Source organism: Mobula hypostoma, chromosome 2 (assembly GCF_963921235.1).
Source record: "Mobula hypostoma chromosome 2, sMobHyp1.1, whole genome shotgun sequence".
Classification (NCBI taxonomy): Eukaryota; Metazoa; Chordata; class Chondrichthyes; order Myliobatiformes; family Myliobatidae; genus Mobula; species Mobula hypostoma.
In genome coordinates, this window is record NC_086098.1 from 80,375,393 (window position 1) to 80,387,358 (window position 11,966).

Below are 11,966 nucleotides of genomic sequence, written 5' to 3' on the forward strand. Positions count from 1 at the left end.
GCCCTAATTGAGAGCTATAGGGTGGTAGAAGAGAAAATTGCAGGGACTAACTTTCTGAAACAGGCAGTTATCATTAGTTATCCTGGCTGAATAAAGGGCAGATTGGATTAGGTGCTGGACAGAATGCTTCAGGGAAAGATACAGTTTACAAACATTTAACTGCTTCTCCCCAATCACACCTCAAACAAAATTAAACTCCCTAAAGGTTTAATCAGGGTAGGGGTATACATCTCTCAAAATCAAGTGTGCCAAACGTCCCGTCTGGGTGATTGGATTTTGACCATGCAATCATTCTTGTTAAAATAGGCAACAGCACAATTAATATTAATAAATGGCTTGAAAATTCTTTTGCCCACAGTTTTAGTGCAGAAGTTTATTTGGTGATTTGAAATGGTTTTAAAACCAAAGAAAGAAATTCCACAGCATTGATTACAAATCAAGGATATATATATATAAGGTTCTGGAAAAAGGCCAGTAAAATCATGAAGGATCCCAACCACATTGCTCATGGACTGTTTGTCCCACTCCTGTTAGGGAGAAAGCTATATAACATCCACGCCAGAACCACCAGGCTCAATAGTCTTTTTATTATTGTGTTCTTTATCTTATTGTGTGTGTGTGTTGTTTTTGTGCTGCATCAGATCCTGCATGACAATTATTTTGTTCTCCTTTACACTTCTGTACTGGAAGTGACATTAAACAATCTTGAATCTTGAAATGGAGGATTAAAGTGATCTTAACACATTGATTTTAGTCAGCAATTTAAGACCAGCCTCTGTAGAAGTGTGTTGCCTTCGTTGTTGATTCTGAATTTCTTTAGCCAGAGAGTGGTGAATCTGTGGAATTAGTTGCCACAGGTGGCTGTGGAGACCAAATTTTTGGGTGTATTTAAAGTGGAAAATGACAGATTCTTGATTAGTAAAGATATCAAAGGTTAGAGGGAGAAAGCAGGGAATGGGGTTGAGAGGGAAAACAAATCCGCCATGATCAAATGGCAGACCAGACTCCATAGACTGAATATCCTAATTTTGCTCCAATGTCTAATGGTCTTAATTTCCTTTACACTTTTATTATCCTCTTTGAAGGAGGGAACCCTTCAGGTACATGATTCAAAATGTCTCAGCCAACGGAAAGGAATAATAGTAAAAAAATCTTCTATCCTGCACCAACTCCCTACCTTCCATTAACCCTTCCCCTCCCCCTATAGCTATTGGTGATATTTTGCAAGGCTGATCTTGTAGGAGGGACAAGTTAAATTAAGAAGTTGCTAAAACACTTTAGTGTCTATTGGGAAAAGGGCATGTTACATTAGATAAATTAGTATGTTGTAAATAAATGATTGGATGGTCTGGAAAGAGAGTCGGCATTAGTGGGGAGTAAAAGCATGCCTTCCCAGAATGACCAGAGCTGATCAAAATCAGCACTGGGTGAGTGCTTAGCCCACCACTTCTGGCTTATCTGTGCTTGTCCTATCCACTAATGATCAGAATGAATATTCCTGCAGGCTTTACGTTTGGACAGCTTCCGGAAAAAGGCCAGTAATATCATGAAGGATCCACCCACCTTGCTCATGGATTGTTTCTCCAAATTCCATCAGGGAAGGGACTCTGCCACATCAACACCAAAGTTCAAAGTAAATTTATTATTGATATACGTATGTTGTATGTCAGCATATACCACCCTGAGATTCATTTTCATATGGCCATTCATAATAGAACAAAAGAAATACAACAGAATCAATGAAGAACTACACATAAACAAAGAGTGGCAAGCAATCAATGTGCCAATATATTGTCTTATATGTGAAAATACAAAACAAAGTAATAATAGTACATAAGTAAGTAATACAGAGAGCATGGGTTGTAAAGTGCTTGAAAGTGAATCTGTAGGTTGGGAAATCAGTTCAGTATTGAGGTGAAAGTTTCTGTATTGAAGTTATCCACTCTGGTTCAAGGGCCTGATGGTTGAAGAGTAATAACTGTTCCTGGGCCTGGCTGCGTGGGATCCCAGGCTCCTGTACCTCCTTCCTGGAGCCACTAAACTCAAAAACAGTTACTGCCCATAAACCGTCAGACTGATCAGCACCTTTACTTATTAACCCATCCTACTAACTCCACCACCACTAAATACACATAATCTTTTGTCACTTTATGTCCATGCAATCAGTCTATGTATATAACAGTTACTTGTACAGTGTGTTTCATAGGAATACTCTTATAATTATATTTATTTTGGGGTTTTTTGGTATCTTTATATTGTGTTCTTTATGCTTAATGTGTTTTTTATGCTGCATCAGATCCAGAGTAACAATCATTTCATTCTCCTTTACACTGATGTACTAACGAATGACAATAGCAACCTTGAATCTTGAATCTTGAAGCTGAACACAAGCTGTCTTCTAAAATACGACTTCAAAGCTTGTGTTTATGATCTTAGGAATGTGAATAACAACACTGACAAATAGGACAAAAAGTGAATAAAAGTTCACTGCATTTGAAAGCTTGAAAGCATGCACCGCCAGTCTCAAGCACAGCTCCAACCTGGCTGTTACATTCTTGACAATAAAGATAAACTCCTGCTCTCATAATCTCCTTCATTATGGCTGTTGCACCTTTTTGTATCTCCCTGCACTGCAATTTCCTGCAAATGGGGATAGTTGCAAATGAATTATGAACATAAAATCAGTCTTGATCATTTCAAAATTGTTCAGTGTTATTCTTCAGCACTTACTTAAGCCCATCACTCCTTGTAGGGAACAGGCCACCAACAGCAGCTCATCAGAGTCCTCTGTTCTGGGCAAGTCTTTCAAATTGTCTCGAGGTGTAGCTTATTGAAGATCCATCCTCTCCCAGGAATGAGATCTTTGCTGCTTCTGTTGCTGTTTCTGCAGCTCTAGGTTTTTGTGGGATGGAGATGGTAGCCCCAAGTTCAACCATCCTCCTTTTACAGCTGGGCTTGGAATCGTCCATGGTGGAGTTTACCTGCACTGCACTTACTCTGTATATGTAGCATTCTGTTCTGCATTCTGTTACACAAGGAATTCTGCAAATGCTGGAAATCCAGAGCAACGCATATAAAATACTGGAGAAACTCAGCAGGTTAAACAACATTTATGGAGGAAAATAAGCAGTCAATGTTTTAGGCTGAGTCCCTTCTTCAGGATTGAAAAGGAAGGGAGCAGAAGCAAGACTCATGTTTTCCCTTGTACTACTTCAATGCACTGATATGATCAAATGACATCAGGGAATAGGTTACGTAGCATCCACACCAGGACCACCAGATTCAAAAACATGTTTTCCCAAGTAGTAAGGCTGATCGACACCCTGACCCACTAACCCACCACAACTACCTTATCACTACCTGACAGAATCACCTTATGTACAGACCTAGCACACTTAATGGGCATACAATCAGTCTATGTATATGAACTATCACATGGTATCTACAGTATATTTACTGTCTTTTTTTATTATTGTGTGTTTTTCATATGCTGCATCAGATACAGAGTAATATTATTTCATTCTCCTTTACACTTGTGCACTGGAAATGATGTTACCCAATCTTGAATCAGTATAAGTGACAAGAAAACAAAGATTTCACTATACCTCGGTACATATTAAAATAATAAATCAATTACTAATTTGTTAATCACCTTTGAACTATTCTTCTGCAGACCACCCTGCTAAGTTTATCCAGTATCCCTGCAATATACCAGACTTGATACTGGGTCCCACATAGTCTGGACTAATACATAGTAAGTCATTATTGTGATCTCTTGCTTTCAGCCAGAAATTGAGGTATACTGGAGAGTAATTCCTCAGTCACACCAACAACAGCCTGTTTGCAATGACTTTGGGAAATTGCAGCAAGTAAGTAGAATGGTGCTCTAACAGAACAGAGCAGTCTTTCTATGTGTTGAAGTTCGCTAAGATAACAATAAAGATGATAAGCAAACAGAGACAGTGTGCAGACATAGTGCAGTCACCCAGGCTGATTGTGGCCCTTGAAAACCCAATTTGTACGGCCTTTCTGTTCAAGCCTGGGAACCAAAGTCACCAGGCATATCAAGATATCGGTGGTGGGGAAGATGCTAGAGTCAGTTATCAAAGATGTGATAACAGCACATTTGGAAAGCGGTGAAATCATCGGACGAGGTCAGCATGGATTTGTGAAAGGAAAATCATGTCTGACGAATCTCATAGAATTTTTTGAGGAAGTAACTAGTAGAGTGGATAGTGGAGAACCAGTGGATGTGGTATATTTGGATTTTCAAAAGGCTTTTGAGAAGGTCCCACACAGGAGATTAGTGTGCAAACTTAAAGCACACAGTATTGGGGGTATGGTATTGATGTGGATAGAGAATTGGTTGGCAGACAGGAAGCAAAAGGGAGTAAAAGGGACCTTTTCAGAATGGCAGGCGGTGACTAGTGGGGTACCGCAAGGCTCAGTGCTGGGACCCAGTTGTTTACAATATATATTAATGACTTAGACGAGGGAACTAAATGCAGCATCTCCAAGTTTGCAGATGACATGAAGCTGGGCGGCAGTGTTAGCAGTGAGGAGGATGCTAAGAGGATGCAGGGTGACTTGGATAGGTTAGGTGAGTGGGCAAGTTCATGGCAAATGCAATTTAATGTGGATAAATGTGAGGTTATCCACTTGGGTGGCAAGAACAGGAAAACAGATTATTATCTGAATGGTGGCCAGTTAGGAAAAGGGGAGGTGCAACGAGACCTGGGTGCCATTGTACACCAGTCATTGAAAGTGGGCATGCAGGTACAGCAGGCGGTGAAAAAGGCGAATGGTATGCTGGCATTCATAGCAAGAGGATTCGAGTACAGGAGCAGGGAGGTACTACTGTAGTTGTACAAGGCCTTGGTGAGACCACACCTGGAGTATTGTGTGCAGTTTTGGTCCCCTAATCTGAGGAAAGACATCCTTGCCATAGAGGGAGTACAAAGAAGGTTCACCAGATTGATTCCTGGGATGGCAGGACTTTCATATGATGAAAGACTGGATCGACTAGGCTTATACTCTCTGGAATTTAGAAGATTGAGGAGGGATCTTATTGAAATGTATGGAATTCTAAAGGGATTGGACAGGCCAGATGTAGGAAGGTTGTTCCCGATGTTGGGGAAGTCCAGAACGAGGGGTCACAGTTTGAGGATAAAGGGGAAGCCTTTTAGGACCAAGATGAGGAAAAACTTCTTCACACAGAGAGTGGTGAATCTGTGGAATTCTCTGCCACAGGAAACAGTTGAGGCCAGTTCATTGGCTATATTTAAGAGGGAGTTAGATATGGCCCTTGTGGCTAAAGGGATCGGGGGTATGGAGAGAAGGCAGGTACAGGGTTCTGAGTGGGATGATCAGCCATGATAATACTGAATGGTGGTGCAGGCTCGAAGGGCCGAATGGCCTACTCCTGCACCTATTTTCTATGTTTCTATGTTTCTGTAACATAAAGGTACAAATGATAGATTCTATGGCAACACTTACTGTTGGACAGTTACTTTACTAATTCTCAAGTTTTATTGCCCTTCAACACATAGATTTGATTGGTTACTAACACCTGAAAGAGCTATGATGCTTGATACTTAAACATGCAAATAATGGGATTCGGAAGTGCGCGAATTTTCTATTGGATTAGTGCTTGTATCTGACTAGATTCAAGATTGTACAAAGTCATTTCCATTACAAAAGTGTAAAGCAGAACAAAATAATTGTTACTCCGGATCTAATGCATCACAAGATAAAAAAACATAATAAGATAAAGAACACATTCATAAAAGTTCAAAGGTCAAAGTAAGTGTATTATCAAAGCACATATATGTTACCATATACAACCCTGAGATTCATTTTCTGGTGAGCATACTTAATAAATCCACAAGAGAATAATAACCATAACAGAATCAATGAAAGATTACACTAACTGGGTGTATAACCAGTGTGCAAAAGACACCAAATTCTGTAAATACAAAAACAAATAAGGAATAAATATTGACAACGTGAGGTGAAGAGTCCTTGAAAGTGAGTCAATTGGTTGTGGGAATATTTCAGTGATGGGGCAAGTGAAATTAACCACTTTGGTTTAAGAGCTTGATGGTTGTGGGGTAGTAACTGTTATTGAATCTGGTGTTGTGAGTCCTGAGGCTCGTGCACCTTCTTTCTGATGGCACCAGTAAGAAGAGAGCATGATCCACGTTGTGGAGGTCCCTGATAATGGATGCTGCTTTCCTGCGACAGCATTTCATCCAGATGCGCTTAGTGATGAGGAGGAATTTACCCAAGATGCACTGGTGGACCATATCAATTACTTTTTGTGGGAATTTCCATTTAAGGACATTGGTGTTTACATACCAGGCTGAGATGCAGCCATCAATAGACTCTCCACCACACACCTATAGTAGTTAGTCAAACTTTTAGATGTCTTGCCGAATCTTCATCAACTCCTAAGGAAATAGAGGTGCTGTCATACTTTCTTTGCAATTGCACTTACATGATAGACCCAGGACAGGTCCTCAGAAGTGATAACATGAATGAATTTACTGACCCTCTCCACCTCTGATCCTTTGCTGAGGATTGGCTCATGGACCTCTGGTTTCCTCCTGAAGTCAATAATTACCTCCTTGGTCTTGCTGAAATTGAGTAAGAGGTTGTTATTGTGGCACCACTCAACCAGATTTACAATTTCTCTCCTTTACATTGATTCATTACCACCTTTGATTCATCCTACAACTGTGGTGTTGTCAGCAAACTTGAATATGGCACTGGAGCTGTGCTTAACCACACAGTCATAAGTGTAAAGCAAGTAGTGCAGGGGGCTAAGCACACAGCCTTGTGGTGTACCTGTGCTGATGGAGATTGTGGAGAGGATGTTGTTGCCAATTTGAACTGACTGGGATCTGCAAGTAAAGAAATCGGGGATACCATTACACAAGGAAAGCATTGAGGCCAAGGTCTGGAAGCTAGTTGATTAGTTTTGAGTGGATGATAGTACTGAATGGCAGGCTGCAGTCGATAAAGAGCACCCTGATGTATATATCCTTGCTATCCAGATGTTCTAGGGTTGAGTGAAGAGCCAACGTGATGGCTCTGCTGTGTACTGTTGCTCTGGTAGGAAAATAGGAGCAGATCCAAGTCACTTTTCAGGAAGGGGTTGATATAAATAATTTGGAAGATGATAAGCTCGGGTGGTTGATGGTTGGGTTGAGATGTTCTCAATCTTGGCAAATTACTTGCCAAGAAATGCACTATGGACATGTGGTTGATGTTCAGGGATCTCTTGCAGGTTGTTAGGGATCAATTTGTCCCGGTGAGGAAGATAAAGAATGGTAGGGTGAAGGAACCATGGGTGACAAGTGAGATCGAAAATCTGGTCAGGTGGAAGAAGGCAGCATACATGAGGTTTAGGAAGCAAGGATCAGATGGGTCAATTGAGGAATATAGGGAAGCAAGAAAGGAGCTTAAGAAGGGGCTGAGAAGAGCAAGAAGGGGGCATGAGAAGGCCTTGGTGAGTAGGGTAAAGGAAAACCCCAAGGCATTCTTCAATTATGTGAAGAAAAAGAGGATGATAGGAGTTAAGGTAGGACCGATTAGAGATAAAGGTGGGAAGATGTGCCTGGAGGCTGTGGAAGTGAGCGAGGTCCTCAATGAATACCTCTCTTCGGTATTCACCAATGAGAGGGAACTTGATGATGGTGAGGACAACATAAGTGAGGTTGATGTTCTGGAGCACGTTGATATTAAGGGAGAGGAGGTGTTGGAGTTGCTAAAATACATTAGGATGGATAAGTCCCGGAGGCCTGACGGAATATTCCCCAGGCTGCTCCACGAGGCGAGGGAAGAGATTGCTAATCCTCTGGCTAGGATCTTTATGTCCTCGTTGTCTACAGGAATGGTACCGGAGGATTGGAGGGAGGCGAATGTTGTCCCCTTGTTCAAAAAAGGTAGTAGGGATAGTCCGGGTAATTATAGACCAGTGAGCCTTACGTCTGTGGTGGGAAAGCTGTTGGAAAAGATCCTTAGAGATAGGATCTCTGGGCATTTAGAGAATCATGGTCTAATCAGGGACAGTCAGCATGGCTTTGTGAAGGGCAGATCGTGTCTAACAAGCCTGATAGAGTTCTTTGAGGAGGTGACCAGGCATATAGATGAGGGTAGTGCAGTGGATGTGATCTATATGGATTTTAGTAAGGCATTTGACAAGGTTCCACACGGTAGGCTTATGCAGAAAGTCAGAAGGCATGGGATCCAGGGAAGTTTGGCCAGGTGGATTCAGGATTGGCTTGCCTGCAGAAGGCAGAGGGTCGTAGTGGAGGGAGTACCTTCAGATTGGAGGATTGTGACTAGTGGTGTCCCACAAGGATCTGTTCTGGGACCTCTACTTTTCGTGATTTTTATTAACGACCTAGATGTGGGGGTAGAAGGGTGGGTTGGCAAGTTTGCAGACGACACAAAGGTTGGTGGTGTTGTAGATAGTGCAGAGGATTGTCAAAGATTGCAGAGAGACATTGATAGGATGCAGAAGTGGGCTGAGGAGTGGCAGATGGAGTTCAACCCGGAGAAGTGTGAGGTGGTACACTTTGGAAGGACAAACTCCAAGGCAGAATACAAAGTAAATGGCAGGATACTTGGTAGTGTGGAGGAGCAGAGGGATATGGGGGTACATGTCCACAGATCCCCGAAAGTTGCCTCACAGGTGGATAGTCATAGACATACTTTATTAATCGCGGGGGAAATTGGTTTTCGTTACAGTTGCTCCATAAATAATAAATAGTAATAGAACCATAAATAGTTAAATAGTAATACGTAAATTATGCCAGTAAATTATGAAATAAGTCCAGGACTAGCCTATTGGCTCAGGGTGTCTGACCCTCCAAGGGAGGAGTTGTAAAGTCTGATGGCCACAGACAGGAATGACTTCCTATGACGCTCTGTGCTGCATCTTGGTGGAATGAGTCTCTGGCTGAATGTACTCCTGTGCCCACCCAGTATATTATGTAGTGGATGGGAGACATTGACCAAGATGACATGCAACTTGGACAGCATCCTCTTTTCAGACACCACTGTGAGAGAGTCCAGTTCCATCCCCACAACATCACTGGCCTTACGAATGAGTCTGTTGATTCTGTTGGTGTCTGCCACCCTCAGCCTGCTGCCCCAGCACACAACAGCAAACATGATAGCACTGGCCACCACAGACTCGTAGAACATCCTCAGCATCGTCCGGCAGATGTTAAAGGACCTCAGTCTCCTCAGGAAATAGAGACGGCTCTGACCCTTCTTGTAGACAGCCTCAGTGTTCTTTGACCAGTCCAGTTTATTCTCAATTCGTATTCCCAGGTATTTGTAATCCTCCACCATGTCCACACTGACCCCCTGGATGGAAACAGGGGTCACCTGTACCTTAGCTCTCCTCAGATCTACCACCAGCTCCTTAGTCTTTTTCACATTAAGCTGCAGATAATTCTGCTCACACCATGTGACAAAGTTTCCTACCGTAGCTCTGTACTCAGCCTCATCTCCCTTGCTGATGCATCCAACAGGGTAGCTGAGAAAGCTTATGGGGTGTTAGCTTTCATAAGTCGAGGGATAGAGTTTAAGAGTCGTGATGTAATGATGCAGTTCTATAAAACTCTGGTTAGGCCGCACTTGGAGTACTGTGTCCAGTTCTGGTCGCCTCACTATAGGAAGGATGTGGAAGCATTGGAAAGGGTATAGAAGAGATTTACCAGGATGCTGCCTGGTTTAGAGAGTTTGCATTATGATCAGAGATTAAGGGAGCTAGGGGTTTACTCTTTGGAGAGAAGCAAGATGAGAAGAGACATGATAGAGGTGTACAAGATAATAAGAGGAATAGATAGAGTGGATAGCCAGCGCCTCTTCCCCAGGGCATCACTGCTCAATACAAGAGGACATGGCTTTAAGGTAAGGGGTGGGAAGTTCAAGGGGGATATTAGAGGAAGGTTTTTTACTCAGAGAGTGGTTGGTGTGTGGAATGCACAGCCTGGGTCAGTAGTGGAGGCAGATGCACTAGTGAAGTTTAAGAGACTACTAGACAGGTATATGGAGGAGTTTAAGGTGGGGGCTTATATGGAAGGCAGGTTTTGAGGGTCGGCACAGCATTGTGGGCCAAAGGGCCTGTACTGTGCTGTACTTTTCTATGTTCTATGTTCTATGTTCTAAAAGTTTCGCTACCATGCAAGGAGACATCGTCAGTGTGCTGTTGATTGTGGTGTGTCCTCTGACTGCTTGGCCTTTATATACTTTTCAATCAGCTGAATCAACATCGGTTTGGAAACTCAATTATGATGAGTAGAGGAAATCTCAGTGTCAATTAGCCATGTAGTGAACTTGTCCTTTGTGGTCAGGAATTTTGCTGGCATCGGCTGGTAAATAGGATTGAGGTTTACATGTTTGTTTAGAGAATTGTTTTCAGAGAACCACAGTTGGTGTTCATGGATCCTTGTGAATAGTTTTCTCCCAGTTTTGCCCATGTAATATTTCCTGGAATCCCGCATTGGATTTTGTAGACTACATTGTTCTTGTCGAATAGCTTAGTTCATTCTTTTGGTCTGCAAAGTCCTCTCCTCAACATTGGTGGTGGCTTGTGTGCAACTGGAATTCTATATTCTTGGAGCAGTCGGGCGGTCATGTTGCACCCTGACTAACACACCATAGCAAATTCCTAATACATATATTTGAATAAAGTTGATCCTCAATCCTTGAGAAGGAGCTGTTTCGTCCTTTGTTTTCAATCTGTTAACCAGCTTCCATTCCCTTTCAGTTTATTACACCCCACCTAAATCCAGATGCTGTAATTATGTTGTCTTCTGACTGGTGTCATCAGGAAGAAGGTACAGGAGCCTCAGGACCCACACCAACAGGTTCAGGAATAGTTATTACCACTCAATCCATCAGGCTTTTGAACCAAAAGTGATAACTTCACTCAACGCCACTCACCCCAACACTGATCTGTTCCCACATCCTATGGACTCACTTTCAAGGACTCTTCATCTCAACTTCTCAATATTTATTGCTTATTTATTTATTATTATTATTTTTCTTTGCATATTTGCATAGTTTGCTGTCTTTTGCAGATTATTTGTTCATCTTGTTATGTGTAGTCTTTCTTTGATTTTACTGTGTATCTTTGTATTTAGACTGTAAGACATAGCAGCAGAATTAGGTCATTTGGCCCATCGAACCTGCTCCACATTCAATCATGACTGATCCTTTTATCCCCTCCTTAACTCCACTCCCTGGCCTTCTCCCTGTAACTTTTGATGCTGCCTCCAGTTAAGAACCTATCAATCTCTGTCTTAAATACACTCAACAACTCTGCCTCCACAGCTGCCTGTGGTAACAAATTCCACAAATCCACCACCCTCTGGCTAAAGAAATTTATCTGCATCTCTGTTTTAAATGGATGCCCGTCTATCCTGAGGCTGTGAATGCCTGCAAGAAAATTAACTTGGAGATGTATATGGTGACATATACACACTTTCATAATAAATTTATTTTTTGAACTTTGTTCTTGTATGGGAACTTAAAACAAGCTACACTCTTTGTACCCTTTTCTTTTACTCTGCTCCATGTCCTTAAAGTTATGTTTGACATAGACTGAGAACCTCTTACACCTATTAATTAATTTCTTCTGTTTAACATTGTTAACATTTAAGATTTATTGAGCTCTGTAGTTTGGCTCTAAGTAAATGCAAATTTGAATGTGATATATGTACATATCTATTCTATCATTGTTGGTCGATCCTTAATGCCAGAAAGGTTAATGCTAATGATTAATTTGAACCTGATTAAAAATGTAATTGGAAAATTGACAAATTGGTTTACTATTGTCCATGTAACGAGGTGCTTTGAAGAACCTGACTTGCATACTGTTCATGCAGATCAAATCATCACTACAGTGCCTTGAGGCAGAACAAGGTAAAACAATAAAAGAGTGCAGA